The 20,106-nt window shown below is 41.8% G+C and overlaps 1 protein-coding gene across 1 annotated transcript in view; it reads left to right on the forward strand.

Moving 5' to 3' along the window:
* DOC2A (double C2 domain alpha) overlaps positions 1-20,106 on the forward strand; it is a 930,537-nt gene that overhangs the window by 895,092 nt on the left and 15,339 nt on the right. The gene's annotated exons all lie outside the window — the stretch shown is intronic.

Genomic DNA, 20,106 nt, shown 5'->3' on the forward strand with positions numbered 1-20,106 from the left:
CTGCGTTTATTATTTTCTTTGTAAACAAGAAAAGAGGACATTTCAACTTGAATATCCTTGACGCTGCCCTTCACAGAGAGCCCAGGCCGCACTCACTAGAGGCGTTTTTAGGTCTCGCTGAGCCCAGCGCATGCGCTGGCTCGGAGAGACATTTTGTATGTGGGATTTTCTAAGTGCTGCCTGTGGCCTAAAGCTTGCGTGCACATGAGGGTGCACGCGTGCAGCCGCCATGTTTCTTTCCTTCGCAGTGCTTGATCGCGATGCGATCACTTTCACTTTCGTGAGCCGCGCGGCTGTGTCACTTTCACGGCCGCGCGGCCAATGCTTGTTTTCTTCAGCAATGATGGTTTTGATGAAGAGTATCCTAAACATTTGTGTACCTCCTTTTGGAACTGTACAATAACACCTTCTGAGTAGTCAGAAACCTGTTTGTGTCCCCTTTGCTCTGCGCTAGTGTGTGAATTAAGCGCCGAAATGCAAAGAAAAATGAGTGAATGTAGAAACGAATTCATATCTTAAATTTCTGGATATTTTACCCGTAAATAATAATCTGAAAGTGGCTTGCCACCTTCGTCTTTCCACCAGCTCTTTCCATCTGAGTTTGTAAGAGCGTTCTGTTGAATGTGACCATTGAATCCAGGACACTTTTTGAGCGCATAAATAGATTGTTATCCATATTTTCCTTCAGTCTTTTAGTTTTGCCAATGACCTTTTAATACTTTCTATTTCAAAATGTCCCACTGCTTCATTACGTTGTGAATTTGGGCAGCATTTACCGGCATGCATTGATGTTCACGTTAGAATTGAGACAGCCAGTCGCAAATGTAAATTACCACCTAACTGCACACTTACGTTCAGAGTGAGTCAGACACGATAATATGATTTTTAGGTCTCACCTGACCCAGTGCATGCACTGGTCTGGCGAGACATTTTGTGAGGGCTCCAATAAGTGCTACCAGGCCAGCCTAGAGCTACAGTGCATGTGCGCGGGCGCCGCGCTTTACCGCGATTACTTTCACTTTCGCAGCCGCACGGCTGCTTGTTTATTTTGTTTTGCAAATGCATTTTCTACAATTATGCAATATTCCTCATTTCCTTAAATTTAGAAACTATATTTGGTGGTTTATACTCCTCTTCGTTACCAAGCGGCGGTATTAAACGCCTGGTTTCATGATTTACTTATTCACTATCAAGTTCCATCTCTTCTTGGTATAATTAGCATGAAGCCCCCACAAGACATTTTATCAGAAGTTGAATCATCTCTGTTAAAAGACGTGCGCCTCGTATCGCCTTTCTTTTCTCAAGTGGTATTAGTTGTATTGTCGGTGTCAGAGACTTTCTTATTTCCCAGCTTAACTATCACTTACTTCTGTGTACTAAACGACTACGGGGAAAATTGTATTTGGGATTAGGCCATTAGGAGTGCCATAATTGATGAAGCGCTGTTATTGTTGGCGTCTGCCTTTTCCAAAACAAATGTATTCGGCGCCAAACCTCATAAAGCATAAACACGTGAGTTTTGCACTACTATAACAAGAACACATTATGATAAATGTATAACCATCACATTGCGTTAAAACCACCATATTAAAAATCAATATAAAATTCAGTTTCATAATTTAAATATATCCTTATACATTTTATATAAAATTTGTGGCTGTACGAACTAAAGTGCTTCGTAAAAAAAAAAAATTGCCAACTCTAGTAGTTATCTAGGATAAAGAAGTTTTAGTAACCATGCTTACCATTTCTATTAGACAATTTCTTCATCTGGTATCACATGGACAGAGGGAATCTGGATATGCCAAATACGTATACCTCTCCAGTATCCGCCCTCAAAACTCTTAAGGCTGATTGGTAGTGTCTTGCCAATCGAGCAACATACAGGTGCTATCCATTTACTATGTTGGATGTTATATGCTATGCAAAACAAGCATTTGCAATGCAATAGGTCTCGCATTTACGCAAGTTTAAGCTATTGGCATTGTAAATGTCAACGCCTTTTATTTATGGTTTTGTTTTTTAAACCTAAATAAAAGGCGTCATTTACAGTGCCAATAGCTTAAAATCGCGTAAATGCGAGACCTATTGCATTGCAAATGCTTGTTTTTTAAAGCATTTTACACGCTAGGACCCGACCCATACCCTACTCTCTTGAATTTGTGCAATTTGGCTTTGTATTAACATTGCTTTTCCATTCAAGCATTCATTTCTCACGCAGAATGTTTAGGTGTTAAAATTCGTAGCTGGCTGTCAGTTTAGTTCCTGTCTAAAATTTGGCCATGTCTAGCTTTGGTATGTTTACGAAACTGCTCATAAATCGCATTGTTTAATGTAAAACGCATCATCAATGACATCTGCTGGCTGGTCCCTACATTTTAGACCTCACTGTGCTTACGATCGATTTCAGTTTTAATGTTAAAATTGTAATGAAGGGGGAGGTATCGGTTTGGTGATGTTGATTTCCTGTTTGTTAAATTGCCCCCCCCCCAACACCCCTCCCCCCCTCAACACATTTGACAGTTTAAAAATTCTATAATGTTTGGGAAGTTCAAACAGTCTTATTTTAGTTAGTATTGTCTTTTTTAAACCTTACTTTTTGCCATGTTTTATGGTTCTGGATGTGCTTAGGCAAACCCTTGCTCATATCGTTTTAAACTCATTTGTCTAGCGGATTTACACAATTTCATCGTTCTTCGGTGCTTTCCAACAGTTTGCCAAATTGTGTTCAGGGTGTTCTCCTACGAAAGTTATTTTGTTGTGGTATACTCATATATTATCGAAAAAGAGTCCAAAATCTGGGCAACATTGTTAAGCGTCATTCCAGAGGCATGGGGAAGCATCACATTAGCTATAAAGTTAATGGTCAGGAGTTGTAATTTGAAACAATGCTTGACTTTGGGAGATAAAGTGTTGATTCTCTGTGAGGGGAATGAGACCTCTGTTCCAGTGGCATTGCATTAGTGACCACAATTGTATTGACATTATTATCTTGTTTCTTGTTCTTCTGAGCTCCAATTGTGACACAATGGCCTGTGTCCATCAGATTATTTGTGCTCTTTTTCTGTGGGGAAACCTCTATTGTCTGTTACCTTCCTTAGTTTCTCCTGCTATCCCTAGCTTATCCTCTTTGCCTTCAATGAACACCTTGATTTCTCGATACGTTTGAGCTTGGTACTTAGCAGGTATTGTCGGTCACAAAAAAATGGTCGAGGTCTGTGGACAACATTTCAGACATCTGTAACTGAGCCCTGGGAGACTTACAGACAATAGCTTATTTCATGCTTCAATGTACCAACACCTTGCTACACAGAAGGTACTTTTTCTGTCGCTTGTTTCTAAAATATAACACACAGTGCTACAAGGAAGCCCTCGAACTTTGTCACAGGAGGGACTCAAGGGAAATGTACCTTGCAGTAGCAGCATATATTTACTCAGCATGGAAAGCATTAAGATCTCATTTGAGATGAGCCAGGATTATTTGGCTGCTGAAGTGTACAAAATGTATTTTTCTTCTGGCAGCTTTTCTGACTCTAGAAAGTTCCTTACAAACAGCATGAATGTACACAGTTAAATTATGAGTAACTGTTATATTAGGTTAGTGTTTTAATCTCTGTGGGTAGATCATGAAATTGGGGTTTTAAATCAAGATTGTCTTATTAGATTTTTTTTTTAATGAATTGTATTTATATAATTGTGTTGAATGGAGTTTCTATATTTACATTGCAACAACTATTAGTCATTTTGCACATCATCAATTATAATGCATTTTTTATTGTATTGCTATTTCGACTAAAACAATCAAGGTACTTTGATAAGTTTGCGACAAAGGCATTTAGATAACTGTTTTGTGTGTCCTGAGGCGTCTTCATATGGACCCACACCAGGGCTCCACCTTTGTGTGTTGGATATAAGTCTTCTCTTGGCTTTTGTGTATTAATGCAGGCATCATGTTGAGTACAGGAATTCTATAGTAAGATGAATTTACAGCAGGTTTGTCTGTGCCATCAGGTTACTTCTGGTGTGGAATCATTTTAGGGATTTCACTTGAGGATTCACCTGCCATTACTGGAGTTTGATTGGGTACAGCAGAATAGCTCTCATCCTCTTGTGGTTCTTCACTTCACTCTCTTCAGTTCTTTTCTAAGAAAGATTAAATTCATTACCTTTTCCCCCACCCCAAAAACCTTTCAGCTTGGTCGCCTTGAACTGCTCTCGAAATTCACCTTTCCAATTGTGCTGTTCCTGTGACTTCTCTTTCCCTGTTGGTCACAGCTGTTCATACCACTACACACACTCACTGTCTCACATCGTAGCTTCTGCTTGCTGCTGTTTCAGCAGTAGAAACTAGTGCTTCAGTATTTTCTGGTCTTCCACCAGATCGCTGTGGGGCTAGGTTGATTTTGACTTAAGAAGCTATGACTTGTGACAGATATATATGCTTTCTTTTCTTACTCAGTAATGTGGTGATTCTGAACAGCATACTGCTGATCATTTTTATGTATTCATATGTAAAGGGCTGTAGATGTTTTTGTGGGTTGACATTAGGTGAAAAGTCTGTAGCAAGCCAAACTTATTTTACCTAACAGTCTGGCATCTTGAGGATTGGCTGTGAGATACAACAAATATGTGAGCTCAGGCAAAGCTGAGTGATGGAGTCTGGGGCAAAATTAATTCTGGACCTAGAAGCACTTTGTATGTTGATCACACCCCCTTCTGCAGTTAGCCACTTCACTGATAATCAACCAAATCAAATAGATTGGTTGGGAAATGGGGAGAAATAGGGGTGTAGAAGCTTCCTGTAGATCTTCCTCCTTGTTCGGTGGTGGAGTCTGGGCTCATTATCTCACTTAGCTTTGCCTGCTAGTCCAGGACCATTGCCCCTTTCTCGTCTCTCTTCCATTTAGTCCCCTACCCACTCCACTGCCCCCCACTCACCTAAGGGGAGATCCACAAAAAGTGAGAAAAATGTCACACAGTGCTGTGAAAACGGTAGTCCACTGGTGGGTATTGACAAGGCAATAGCAACATTTAAATCCATCCCATTGGTCCTTGTTATAAGGGGTGAGAACAGAGATCTGCAGGCTGCAATCATTGATTTGTCAGTGACTGTGCCTGCAAGACTTGTCAGGCTGGGTTGTAGACTCATCGAGCACTGCCGGCAGGACATTATCTCTGATGTGGTGTTGGGAATGCAAGGGCAGCATGTTGCTCTGAGCCCGCTGCAGTCAGTGTGTGAATAAATGAATAAGAATTTTGTAAAGAACAGTTTTAACCAAACTTGGCGCCAATAGGAATAGGTGTCACCTAATCAGACAAGCATTTGCATAGCCAACAGGTCTCGCCTTTGGGTCCTTATAAGTGTTTAGTTATCCAGCACAATATCCTTGGTGCAACAACATCAACTGTTGCATGGCTAAACACTTATAAGGTCCCAAAGGCGAGACCTATTGGCTATGCCAATGCTTGTTATACATTGAACCGGTGCCCTCTTCACTTGGGGCGTGTCCTCCAGACCATAGATTGACAGCCGAGTGAGTTTGCTCAGTGTGTTAATGTGTGTGTTAAAAAGTCAGCCTGTAACTGATCCCGTCAACAGATGTAACCCTGATCAAATAGGTTAGTAAGTCAGACACCCTATGAAAACAGCTGGACGCAGAAAGCCAACCATCCTTGGAGGGTTGAAATCAATATGATTTTTTTCCAAACTTAATTAAAACGTGTACCATAGAGTTGGGTAATAATTAACACCCAATTAAGTGCCAAACGCAATTGTATTTCTTTTGACATCTACTTCTATTGACATCTAGGGCCACTTTCATAATCGTAATCACTTACTGTCTGTGATGAGGGCGTTTGTGAGAGCTTTTAAACTTCATCATGAAGGCTGGAGCTCAGAACAGCATTCGCACAGTCTCTATGGCACCACTGAGGAGCCAGTCACTCTGTGCCCCAGTGTGGTACATTACACTAGAATGCAAGAGTGGGGACAATTCACTGGGGAAGATCCCGTCCCAGCATAACAGTAGCTGGCAGAGCTGGGATCCAGCCAGTCCCCGCTGTTTGCCTTCAAAGATGGTCTGTACTCTTGGAAGGACGTCTACTGAGTTTGACATATTCCATGCTTGGCCATAAATTCATGGTTCCTTCATATGTGGTGTGGTTTGTTCATTCTGCCCGAGATCAATGAATTTGTAGTGCTTGGTGCTTGTTTCCGTCTGCAGTGGGTACTTGCTGGCTCTTAAGCGGCCTCAGTAACCTTCCCTTCTCGATCTTCTATTGAAGTTGTACCAGAAGTCACTGCCCGACACGGGTGCAGTTAATATTTTGCTTCTAATTGTCTGTATTATCTCTTGTTTCAATTACAGCACAGAGACTAAATCTAATCAGTCTGAAAACACAAGTACCACTAGTCCTCTTAATGCAGTTTTGTCAGTTTCCATATTCTCCCTTTGTCTTACACTCTCTCCTCCTTTTGCTCTCTCTCTTCAACTCTGTTTTTCAATGCCTTTCTCTGCACTTTTAGTTGTATTCTCTTATCTGTTACTAGTTCCTCGCACACCTTTTCCCTCTGTTTTTGGTCTCCTTGTTGCCCTTTTCCTTTGTTCACCTTATGTCCTCTTCCCCAGTCAGTCTCTGCTCTTCTTCTTTTCTGTTTCCTCAATCATTTGAACTCTCTGTCTTCCCAGCTCTTCTCCTTATCCGTTCCACACTGCAGGGTGCTTCCCCTTTAACTTTATTTGCCTCTCTTTTGCTTTTGGTCTGTTATTTCTCTTCCGAAGTTAAGACTGTGAGTGTGATGACACACGCCTTGTTGCTTAATAGATAGTAAAGATGAGCAGAGCTTGAGGGGAAGCTAATGCAACACAGACCAATGCAGATTCTGGCATAGCTGTTGCTGAAGAATCTTAGGGCCAGATGTACGACGCTTTTTAGCATGCACAAACGGGTCTTAGACCCGTTTGCGCACGCTAAAAAGCATGAGCCCATGTTCAAACAGTATTTTGCGCCTCGCAAATAAATTGTGACTCGCAAAATACTGTTTTGCGACTTGCTATTAGGAAGGGGCGTTCCCTTCCTGATAGTGACCACAAAGCTATGTACCAATGTTTTGCGACTGCAATTGCGGTCGCAAAACACTCGCAAATTAACACCTACTTTCAAGTAGGTGGTAATGCATTTGCTAATAGGAGGGGGTCCCAAGGGGACCCTTTCCCCTTTGCAAATGCATGCAATATTATTTTTTTAAGGGCTGGCAGTGGTCCCAGAGTTTTTGAATCTTTTTTATTTGAGTTTAGAGCCTCAGGCATCAGAAACTAGAGCTAATCAGTGTCAGCTCTAAACAAGCATTGAAAATGCAATAGGTTTCGCCTTTCATTAAATTAAAGCCATTTGCTTTGCTATACAATAACATTAGCAAAGCAAATGGCTTTAACTTAATCAAAGGCGAGACCTATAGCATTTTCAATGCTTGTTTGGATCTGTGACTGCTATGAGCCTGGTTTATTTAGAATGTCAAATGTTTTCTCTCTTGCTTGAGAAGCTCCTTTGGGCAGGATTTGAAGGGTTTGATCTTGAATGATGGATGCGTTATTTTGAGTTGTTCTCCAAGTCCACCCTCCGCAGCATACTTCACCCCGTTGACAGACTGATGACTAGGAAGGAGCCAATGACCCAATTACGTCCCGGTGATCTCCCTTACACCGAGCAGTACCCTCGCTTGTCTTGCATACGTGTCAAGTACCGAGGCCTCCAAGAAGGTGCCCTGACTTGCTCATTACAGCAGTATAGCCTATGATCAAAGCATGTCGAAAGTCGATGGGAGTGTGAAGAGGGGGCGGAGGTAAGGGGTGAGAAATTAAAGAGCAGAAATCAATGCAAAGATTGCCACAAAGCAGGACTGCTGGAAATACGCAGTCTGCTACCGTGTTTCCTGCATAGTTATGAATTTACTGTATTTGGGGAACTACAACATCTTCTACATAATTTGGAGATTTTTAAAAATTGTCTCTAGCTCTAATGGATGAAGCGTTACTAAAAAGCACCACGCCTGGTGCTGCGTGGTGGGAGACCCATGGCACCCTTTACTTTGTCAACTTTCAAATCCTCACTGCAGTACCTAGGTGTTAAACTAGGTCCAATGAGGTGAACCATCTGCCCAGACAGTTTTAATGTGTGTTAAAATGACAAACAAGTGAAATAATGCCTACACATCATGCCACAAAATGTGGCTTTTCTTGCCGGTCCATTTAGTCAACACTGACCCAAATGTGGTCCTCCATTACCACATATTTGCAGTGGTCATGCCAGGAAGTGATGGGGGCACATCTGGCCCTCTTGCTCATCACAGTCTTTACCGTACAAGAATATAATAAACTGGAGACTAGCTTTTAGTATAATGCCACAGCAGCTGTGTATTATACCGACATCCAAGACGATATCTCTTTACCAAGCTGCTATAATGAAGCCCGCCCCGGGGGCATCCTAAGAGTTCCTGCCATTTAGTGAGAAGTAACAATAAAATGTAAACTATTTGATAAGACAAAGTTGCCACATGACAAATGCCCCTGCCTTTAGTCCTTGGAGCGGCAAGTCCTGTTGACGTTTAAGGACAAAAAAGTATATTTACTAACAAACAAAAATCTAAAGTCCACAGGTCTACTATTTTATGAGTGAAAGCGCTTCTTCGCTTTTGACAAGTGCGTGAGTGTGGTTGTCTGGATGGGTTAGTGCGTGAATGTGAGGCTCAGTCAATGGTTGGATGGATGTGGGAGTGCATTGATGAATGAATGAGTAGCTGAGTTCATGGATGACTGATCATTGAGTGAGTGAGCGTGTGATGCATATATAAATGAGCAACTAAATACATGAATAAAAGCTAAACTACAAGCAAGTGAAATGAACAAAAATGCCAAAAGTAGCTAATCATCTCCCAACTAACAAATAAACCCTTGAGTGCTCCAAATTCAGCAGAATGATATTGCGTAATTTAGAGAAATCAATATTGTCAAATTATTATAATCAAACATTCCTTAAATTAAAAACACATACAATATGTTTTTAACGCTGACATCTTGAAGAGTCATTTCTGGCTGCATAAGAATTAAGGCTTATCACTAAAGGCTGGTAATATGCATATTAGCTCTCAAAACCATAGGTGTCTACCAGCCCCTGTGACAAAAGTCAAGCCTTGTGGTTTTCAGGCAACAATGCTAGGCATTGTTATTTCCCATTCTTGGAGACAATTGAATCTACAGTCCTGAAACACGTTGTGGTGTTGCTAAAAACAGTAGTGCCTCATTACAAGGCACCTTTGACATCAATGGAGCCAACAAAAATGCACTTCCTGGATGTAGCTTCTTCCCCAGCCCTGGAACATGCAAATACTTCTTTATTCTTCAACATACACTTAAACCTCGCATTACCTCGTGTTCAACATTTACACACCCTAACACCTCCCTGCATATGATGTAGTTCCTGTTCAGAGTCTGTCCCAGAACCATGAGGGCCCTAGTGCGTATAACATCAATGTGCTGCATCTCACGTTTTGTTAAATATAAAGTGCTTGATAAGATCCGCACTAGAGTGGATGGGGGCCAGACCACCCTCCTGGTCCTGTTAGATCTTACTGCGGCCTTTGACACCCTCTCCCCCTCAGTTCTTATATATCGTCTGAGGGAAGTGGGGGTGAGGGACGCAGCTCTAGATCTACTGACCTCCTTCCTTGAAGGAATGGAACAAAGAGTCAAGCTGGGGGAGTTCCTATCTCCATCCCGACCGGTGCTATGTGGGGTCCCGCAGGGGTCGGCTCTCAGTCCGACCCTATTCAACATCTATATGACCCCACTAGCCAGATTAATTAGAACTTTCGGGATGGAGGTAGTCTCTTATGCAGATGACACCCAAATCCTCGTCTCTCTTTCCCATTCAGATGTACCAACTGCCTCCAATTTTAGATCTTGTATGGAGGCTGTTGGCCAGTGGATGGTTCAGAATTCACTTAAACTGAATGGGGAGAAGACTGAGGTGATGGTGTTTGGAGGGAATGAGAACATATGGTCAGCCAGCTGGTGGCCTGACTCGCTAGGAGTATGCCCTTCCCCCACGAGATCTGCTAGGAATCTTGGGGTGATGATAGACCCTGCCCTGGACATGGGCGGACAGGTTAATAGAACCATCTCTACCTGTTGGGGCTTAATTCACACCGTGCGAAGAATCAGAAAATATCTTTCTCTCCAGTCCAGAAAGCAAATAGTTGTCGCTCTTATTGGCTCACGACTGGACTACTGTAATGCGCTGTATGCGGGGCTAAATAGGAGCCTACTACAGCGCTTGCAGGTAGTCCAGAATGCTGCAGCCAGATTTGTTCTGGATGTTCCCAGACGCTCCTCGGCCACGTTGGCCAGGAAAGCGCTGCATTGGCTACCGGTAGAGCATCGAGTACGGTTTAAAGTCTTATGTATGACTTATAGAGCCATTGCAAGGAATAGCGACATGGGAGTTGGTTCTATCATCTCCCACTATATCCCTGGAAGGGACTTGCGTTCCTCCAGGAAACTGCTCCTGACAGTCCCCCGCATACGAAGAGCTAAGTGGGGTGGCAGGGCTTTCTCCACCTTGGCTCCTAAATGGTGGAATGATCTTCCTTTGGATCTCAGGTCCCTACCTTCCCTACAGAGCTTCCGAAGTGCCCTTAAAACTCGCCTCTTCCTGCGAGCCTATGTGTAAGGCTGTACATGTACATTTCCATTTCTGTTTTTGTTAGGCGCCTTGATACCTGCGGGTTATTGTCTTGGGCAATATAAATTTTCTATCATCATCATCATCAAAGTGGTAAATATTATGAAAATCAAATTTCTTCAATCAATCAGTGCAGTGTTTGCACTTGTCGGCCTGACCGGGTGATCCGAGATGTTCAAGGTCCAACCTGATCAGACAACAGTGGCATAGGCTCAGGTGCTTGATCTGGACCTGCTAGCAGAGCTACTTCACGCATTGTTTCAGGACTCGACAAGTGTTGCGGTAGATGTCTGAAATGTGACATGTCCAGAGTGATGGGTTGTCCAGGACGATATGCTGTTCTCATATGCTACTTGCATGCCACTAAGTGTAGAGGATCTGCGGCAAAAGGAGTGCCTATTTTCAGTTATCGTCTCTGCTTAACCATTAACCAGTCTCCTTGGTCAAAGGTGATCTCTTGGGCATGGCAACACTGATCTAGATATGTTTTCATTTTTCTTTTCCGAGTCGCATCAGTGTATTGAGCCTTGTCATCATTCACTGATTGACCCGGGGTCCATTTGGGTAGTTTTATTCTGATGGTTCTCCTAAATAGCAAGGTGGCTGAACGCTCATCAGTAGTGGAGTGAGGAGGTTGATCCATAAGCCTGGAGGGCCTGGCACAGGGCTTGGTTTAGATCAATTCCCTCCAGGGACGCTCGTTGAATGCCCCTCTTGTATCGTTCAACTATACCATTGTCCTGGGGCCAGAGGCGTGTACTATTTCAATGTTTGAAGTTGAGTCGGACAAGAAATTCTTTGAACTCTTTGCTGTTAAAGGGCTGTCCGTTATCAGATTTGAGGATTTCGGGAATGCGCAAAAGATGTCATCAAGCCATTCTATGACATTGTCGAAGATCGGTCTTTCACCAATGAAAAACATGATTACTAGTCTATGACTGCCATGAGATGATGTCCATTTCCTAATGGGCCAAAAAAGTTAACTGCAGCCCTCTCCCAAACCTGGGCAGGAAGGTCAGACATTGTGGCTGGGTGCTGTGTCACCTTGGGGGCCAGACAATTGCAAATGTGGAACGCCTTCTTTAAGTCTCTTTTGGTGGTCACAATAACACAGTTTACTTCATAGGCCAGCTTGATTACCCACTGTCATAGGCTTCCAGGTAAGACAATTCTTGAGCCTTGCAGTATTACACCTTCTTGGATGAATTGCTAACTCATCCTGTGTATTTCTGAACTTTTGGAATTTCAGCATCATATGTAAGGGACTGGGTACCTCTCCTCCATGATTGTGTGGTAATATGTTATTTGATTATGGTCATGTCTTTATCTGCATTGGTGGCAGCAATGATTTGTTCCACAGACAGTGCCACTGGTGTGCTGAATCTCACAAAGTTGAGATATGCTTCAGCTGTCTTGGATGTTGAACTGTGACACTGTAGCAGCACTCATAAAAAGTAATCTGCTGTGTTTTGAACCTTTCCTGGCTTGTGTAAGATCTCACGGTCGTACTCTTGCAATCTCCACCCCCACCCCAACTTTTGATGTTAGGGGGTATCTTAGCCTTCAGGTTTCCAAAAATTGTAGGCAATGCTTGGTGATCTGTGATGACAGCGAATTGATTTCCATAGAGGAATACATGAAAATGTTCATAGGCCCAAACCACAGCCAGACTCTCCTTTTCCAGGTGAGAATAAGCATGTTCTGTTTCAGACAGACTAAGGCAGGTATAGGCCACAATGTGTCTCTGAGCATTCAGATGGCCAATTTTTTGAGCAACGATTGCTTATAGCCCGACCGGGCTCGCATCAATCGTTTGGGAATGTAACTTGGGGTCAAAGAAGGCCATTTCACTTGCATTCTCAATTGCATGTTTAATGTCTTTGAAACTCTGGTTGCATTCCGGAGATCACTGAAATGGTAAATTTCCCTTTGTCAAATCTCTCAATGTGGCACTCACTGTACAAAGTTGTGAATGTAACTTGAATAACAAATGGCCATGCCTAGAATGGATCACAGCAAGGTAACATCTCGGGTGGGGGGAAGTGGATGACTGTGCTTGCACCGTGTCTGGGTCTGGAGTCATTCCCCCAACAGAGAATATGTGCCCAAAATCTAAAAAATTGAGTTTGGTTTTGTGAAACTCACATGTCGCAGCATCAGCAGGTAGCTGACACACTTGTTTAAGGGCTTTGTTGTGTTCTTCTCGTGTTCAACTGAAAACAATAGTGCAGTAAAAAAGAGTACAGCACTCAGACACCGTGATCCAAGCTCATGCCCCACTGGTGGGCATCTCAGTGCTATTCCAATGTGTATGGAGATCCCACATTCCAACCATTGCCGCCGTGATGACTCCTCCAAAAGGATCGATGAGCTTGTGGATATCTCACAGGTGTTGCACCCCCAAAACCAGGTGGTTCCGTTCACAGTAAGGCAGCCATTCCAAGCAAGTCAGGCAACCCAAACCCTAAGCTTAATAATTAACATAACCACAGAAATAACCCATTCCTCTACTGTTAGAAAGGCCCCAGCCCCCAAAAAGTTGTACTGTACCCCAAACCAAATTATGAATAACAAAAACAAATGCTCAAAATGTTGAGATTTACCTAATTTGCAGCCAATATAAAGATTACCCATAATCACGTCTCCCCATTTGTTGTTGTTGTTTTTTGTTATTCCATTTGTCTTCAAATTGTTTCCTGATTTGTGACCTAAAGCTTTGGAGCCGGACAGCATTAAATCATGACCAGGAAAGCGATGGGAAGGCAGGACTCAAGTCCCGGCTCTGGCAGCTTCAGTGGGGGTGCAGGGGCAGGAGGGGAGGGCTAGAGAAATATATCAGGCAGTGCTTAATTTGTGCTAGTGGTTTCTGCTGCTCAGCACCAGCACTGAATTATCAGCACCGTCTCTATTGACAGTCCACCACTTGGTGGCACTGTCTTTTTTTAATCTTGCGATGAGCACAACAACCCTGTTTATTAATTCAATACATTGGAAATGAATAATACTAGCCTCTCATGCCATTATTATATCTGTGTGTGTCCTGAAATAGTCTAAATCGTCACTCTTGTTGGAGTGTGATGGTTAGGTGGCCGTACTGCCCTTGGCAGCATTGGCAGGGTATGGGTGATGCATGCTGCATTGGCCTTCTGAGAAGGGCCTTGGACTTCATTTCTTGTACAAATCAAGCACTAGTATCAGGTCGTAGACAAAGAACACATTCAAAATGTTATTTATGACTCCTTCTTCCACTTTGATCGGAGACTCCAAAGCCTCTATAGAGGGGCTTCTGAGTAATACTGGAAAACAATGGCTTGACAGGGTTGTGGTTGGGGAGGATTCGGGTGTCAAAAGAGGCAAAGCCAATGAGAGGAAAATTATGAAAAAAAAAGTAAAAAAATAAATATAAATCACATGTTGCGCGATGGTGAGGGAAATGAAGTCAATAAAAGTGGGGCGAGGACAAAAAGTGGGCTGGAAGAAAGAAAGGGGCTGGGGAAACAAAGAAGAGAATCAGTCTTTTCGTGGTCCTGGCATGGGCCTTGCTCTCGCCCGCCTCAGAGGTTGGGAAGGAGTTTGCAGGTATATAAAGCTGATAGGGCTCTAAGAGGGCTGTCTCACGTTTTTTCCCCTCTGAACTTCCTCTGGATTTGTGGGAAGGTGACGTGACCAGTGGAAGCATGACGTTTCATCTGTCAACGTTGGCATTTTAGTTAACTGGCCTGCAAGAGGTCCACACTACACAGTTAGTGAGCTTATTTACAACACAGAGTTACAACTATGATAAAATAAATGTTCGCAGCAATTATTCACATCAATTAAACACAACTATGCAAAGTATAAAACTAACCCATAATGTACATCCCTGCCTCCCTCCTCTAGCCCCAGTTTATTATCTATAGTATATATATATATATTTTTGTACAGAGAACTGAAGAAAAATTATGATTTTTTTTCTTCGACATTAGCTCTAATTGGGGGACCGAAGCTCTGTTTTTAATGTGGTATCGGTACAATAGGGAGGCGAGAGAGGGGGCTTGTAGCATGTTGCACATTAGCAAATTTTAATTGGTGCTCTAAGCAGGCTTACATAATCTTTTTTTTTGCATTTACTACCTTAATCGCTGTCAAGAACAATGTGTAGGATGCAACGCAAAAACTTGAATTGATGAACAATTATTACCAAAGCAACAACTGGAGAATCTTATGATGCGAGCTCAAAATATATTATATTCATGGTCAAACACAGGGGAGGGGAACATATGGGGTAGAATTAAAACACAAGCAAATCGCCACATTACCCATTATACTGTACGGTTTATCTAATGTTGGTAAATGCAGCAACCCCAAATTAACGATGTTCAGAAAGTGAATGAGCAATAAAGATGCCTTTAAATTTTGTTTTAATCTTGTCACGTTTGCTAGCCATTCAAAGACAGAGGTAACAAATGTCAGGCAATGCCTTTTGTCAAATTTGCTGTTTATGTTTTCTAACATGGAGATTGATGTTTTTCAAACACTGAAAATTTAAATTCCTGTAAATGAGCTGTACAAATTATTCAAAATATATCAGCAGTTAGGAAAGCACAAATGAAAGACAATTTATTTGCAATTCTTAAGTATGATGTAAAATAGGATTTTAAGATGTTCAAATCGAATCCAGACACTTGGTGATACACAAACGATAAATATTTTTGAAACCCGATGTTCACACATTATGGTTTGTGCGCTTTATAGTTTAATGTTAGCTGCATACCTGTGCACATTTCGTGGCCATTTCAAAAGAAAATGTGCAGCCTGTAAATGACTGCGTCCTACCACGCTACACATTCTTAATATATGTGTGACAATGTGCTAACTATCACACCCCTACCACTATTCTGCTGAATGTGTGTGGTTCTTTTGCTACACTTGTTCTTAGTGTGAGGATTAGATTTTTCATAGTCCTGAGTTCAGTGAAGTAGCATTGATGGCGCACCCTCACTCTGAAAATTGTTATAGTACCCCTGCTGACAAGAAGCTCTCTAAAATGTGGTCACCTATAATAATATACATGTCTACAAAATAGCCCTAAAATGTTGTGCCAATTAAATAAACAGCACTATGTTTACACGATTTTTGTGAAACCAGAGAAGAGATTAATTTAAAGACGAGTAAAATGTAGCAGATAAAATTTGTATAAATACACTGGAATCTATGAGTGTGTTGCTTGGCTTACTGCGGAGTTTGAAAGACGAGTAGTGGGGGGTGTTAGGAGATTGATATTATTCTTTTTTTTCATTATGCTTTGTTTAGATACAATTGCATTACTGTGAAATTAATAAAAAAGAATATATCAAAAACATTATAAAAAATTACCACTGCCTCAAAAGTACCCGATTAACCTGAAACTCAGGACAGTAACCAGCATGTAGTAGACATCTCAACAGCATGATCTTCAATTGGAACAGGCGATACTCAGAAAGGTTTGAATGACATTAGGTTAGGTCACAGGTGTTAAAAATGTCTTGGATACATCAGACGACAGATTATGCATCACTTTTCTTTACACTTGCATTCCAGCTAGTGGGTCATCCTCCCCACCCCAGGGACGGACTGGCCTGAAGGGCAATCAGGCAGGGCCCGATGTGCTGGTCTGATAGGTCAGTGTGTAGGAAGGATTTTTGAGCTTTGTTGGCTGTTGTTTTGGTCTGTTGGGTCAGTTTTTACTGTTAAGGTCCCTGAAATTACCACAAACATTACCTGCAACAAGCACAAATCCAAGCAGTCTTCATGCCTTGCAAACCAGCTTATTCCATGTGTCTTTACAAGTTCAAAACTGTCTTGATTTCTAAATGTTGGCCACTTTTTAGCTTTTGGATTCACCAATGGGGCCATATTTATTTTGGTGTCCAGGCCTACTTTCTGTCCCATTCCGACCCAGCCTTCCCCCTGAACTGCCATAACATACGCCAACTTCTCTAATTCCTACACTCTATTCCCAAATTAAGGATCATTACATCGAAAGACCTGAAATGTACCTCTTATGTTGAAATAACAGTTGATAAAAAATTTGGGATAACCATGGTCCAGTGTGGAAACGCACATGTTTCTGATGAGGAATCATGCAGAGAAAATCCGTATTGCTGGCTTTAATTTGCTGCCAGGCCCTGAGGCTTTTCTGAGCAAGGATTGAACCATGAACACAACTAAAACAAAACCTGTTGAGAGCTGTTCTATGTTATGTTTGAGGTTGCAGCGCTTGCGTTTCATGACACCTGTAGAATTGAACTAGGAAAATGGATATAGGACATATATTATGATGATACCATTTCAGAACGCAACCTCTTCACCCCCTTATCTGCTGGGCCTTTCCCTCAAACCCCTCCCCACCCCACCATGGCAATTTAAGGTAGTTCACGTTTAGGGCTCTGTCACTTTTTCCCCACATAAGATATCCATGCTAAATGTGTGTCCCTTTATTCCAACATCCCGGGGATTCTAAAGGTAGACATGGTTTGTGGATTGCTTTGGAGGAGACCAAGAAAATAGGCAAAATATAGCTACATTTTCTGGGGGGGGGGGGGGTTCTCCTAAAAATGGCATCAATGGTTTGCTTTGCTAAAGTCATCATCTTCCCAACTTTCAGGAACATGTCGAGCTGAATAAAGAAAACATTTTTTTTTTACCACAGTTTAATATTTTTAAAGAGGTAGCCCATTTTTACTATTTTTTGTGCTGTCATACTTCCAGTTCGTGGTAGACTCTGATGTGAAACCAATAGGTGATCCAGGAAAGCTATACATTTCTGCAAAGTAGGCACACTTCTTAATTCTGCAAGGGGTCATACGTGTAGATCCTTTAAGATTTTCTCAAATAAACTATCTGTTGAAATAAATATTTCAAATGAGTAGACAAAAGGGCCATTTGTGACATCGTTTTCAGCTGTAACTTTTTGTCATGTTGGCTGATTTACAAAATAAATATATCATTGTGTCTGCTAGACTCTACTGGTTGTGGGGATATATAGGGTTTGTAGGTTCTACAAGAACCTAAGGTACCCAGAGCCAACAAATGAGCTACACCACACAATGGTTTTTCATAGTATACAGAGTATAGACCAATGCATATGGTGAAACAAGTAGAGTGAACAATTGGATATCAAGGAAACCTATATATTTCTGAAATGGGCTTAAGATGTGGAGTTTAGGAGCAGTGGTTTTTTGTCCATCTCTGAATTTGTGGGTACCTGTACTAGCATGTAATTCAGAGCATATTTTTCAAAAGGTCTTCTTTCTTACACACTGGCTTACATTTAGAAAGCACAAATGCAGTGAAATGCAATTGGTAATAACAAATGTTCTACTATTTTATGCTCCGACATATCTTCTGATAAAAAAAAGTACCTCACTTGTGTGGGTAGGCCTAGTGCCCGCAACAGGAAAAGGGACAAAACACAACATGAATGCATCATTTTCTTTTTTTTTTTACTTAAAACTGACCTTTTTTTCAATGTGAGCAGCTGTGGATTTAGGACCCTAGCTCATTCAGCATCTAGGGAAACCTAGCAAACCTCTACATTTTTTAAAAATAGACACCTACAGCAATCCATCCAGTGTGGGATGACTCTGGTGGCTGTCACTAGATTTTGTTTACCCAGAAACCCTTGCAAACCTCCAACTTTGAATATAAAATCATATTTTCCTCACATTTCAGTGATGTAACGTTCTGGAATCTGCAGGGAGCCAAAAATTCCCTTCTAACCTGCATTTATTTCCCTAATTCTCCTGATAAAAACGGTACCTCATTTGTGTGGGTAGGCCAAGTACCATCAACAGGAAATGGCCCAAAACGCAACATGGATACATCACATTGTTCGACTCAAAACTGACCAATTTTTTCCAATGTGGGTAGCTGTGGATTTTGGACCATAGCTGAGTCGGCATCTAGGGAAACATAGCAAACCTGTAATTTCTTTTAAAGTAGACACCTACAGGAATCCAGTGTGACTCTCACTAGATTTTGTTTACCCTTGCAAACCTCAGACTTTGACTATAAAAGCATATTTTCCTCACATTTCTGTGATGGGAAGTTCTGGAATCTGTGGGATGCCACAAACATCCTTCCACCCAGCATTCCCCTAAGTCTTCCAATAATTATGGTACATCACTTGTGTGGGAAGGCATTGGGGCCCGCGACAGGTAATAGCCCAAAACAGAACATGATACATCACATTTTTCCACTCAAAACTGAACTGTTTTTGCAACATCGGTAGCTGTGGATTTTGGGCCTTGACTGAGGCGGCACCTAGGGAAACCTAGTAAACCTGCACATATTTGAAAACTAGGGGAGTCCAGGGTGGTGTACCTTGCATGGATCCCACAAGGTGTTTTTACCCACAATGCTCTGTAAACCTCAAACTGTGCCTGAAACACACATTTTCCTTACACTTCTGTGAAGGCACAGGTGTCCACAAAATTCCTACCATTCAGTGTTACCCCACTTGTGCTGATAAAAACAAACTTGTGTGGCTGGGCTTACTGCCCACGATAGGAACAGATCAAACCAAGGTCAATGGGAGTTCTTGCGAGGGGACTCCCTACCCTCCCTCCGAGGTATGTCTTTCCACTTAGAAACAGCTCTGCAGAAGAATGTATTAAATTGATAATTATTTAATGAATGTCTAGCAGGAAGAACGTCGTTTCTAGATATTGGACCTTAAAATAAATTTTTCATGCCTTCTTGAAATAACTGCTACTTTTAGGACAGTGACTAGTGAAACAAAAAATGTATAACAAAGTCCACCAGTTGTGGATGTTTTCACTATCTGAGCAGAATAGTCACCTAATGCATGAATATAGCAATCAAAATCTGAAAGATGACAGCTTTTGGAAAGTGAGGCTTTGCAGCCATGGACAGCAATCTTATTAACTTTTAATCAGTTTTGCCATAAACTTTTTTTGTTATAACTTGCATATTGACTATTGAAGGTGTGGCTTTTTACTGCCTCGGACTCCATGTGTCATTAATTAATTAGATGAATCGGCTGTAGGTCTATCTCGCTGATACTGAGTTCTAGTTTCTTTTAACCAACTGTTATGACTTTTGATTGCTCTTTACCGCCTAGCACCAGGATGCTCCCTTGGGAGTGACAGTAGCGCTCTATAAATGAGGTGAGGCTTATGCACATACATGCGAAAAAAGCCAAAGTTTCAGAATTGCGTTTTTCAGGCGTCATATTTAAAGGTTAATCTCTTTAAAAGGCATTTCTTTGCTACATGCTGTCACGATTGTCTCTGTGCCAACGTCTTGTAATGCTGTCTGAAGTAAACTAGACATCATCTCGCAATGCTTTCTAGGTGATTTGCAAGATCCCGTGAATTGGAATCA

This window comes from Triturus cristatus, chromosome 7 (genome assembly GCF_964204655.1).
Source record: "Triturus cristatus chromosome 7, aTriCri1.1, whole genome shotgun sequence".
Taxonomy (NCBI): domain Eukaryota; kingdom Metazoa; phylum Chordata; class Amphibia; order Caudata; family Salamandridae; genus Triturus; species Triturus cristatus.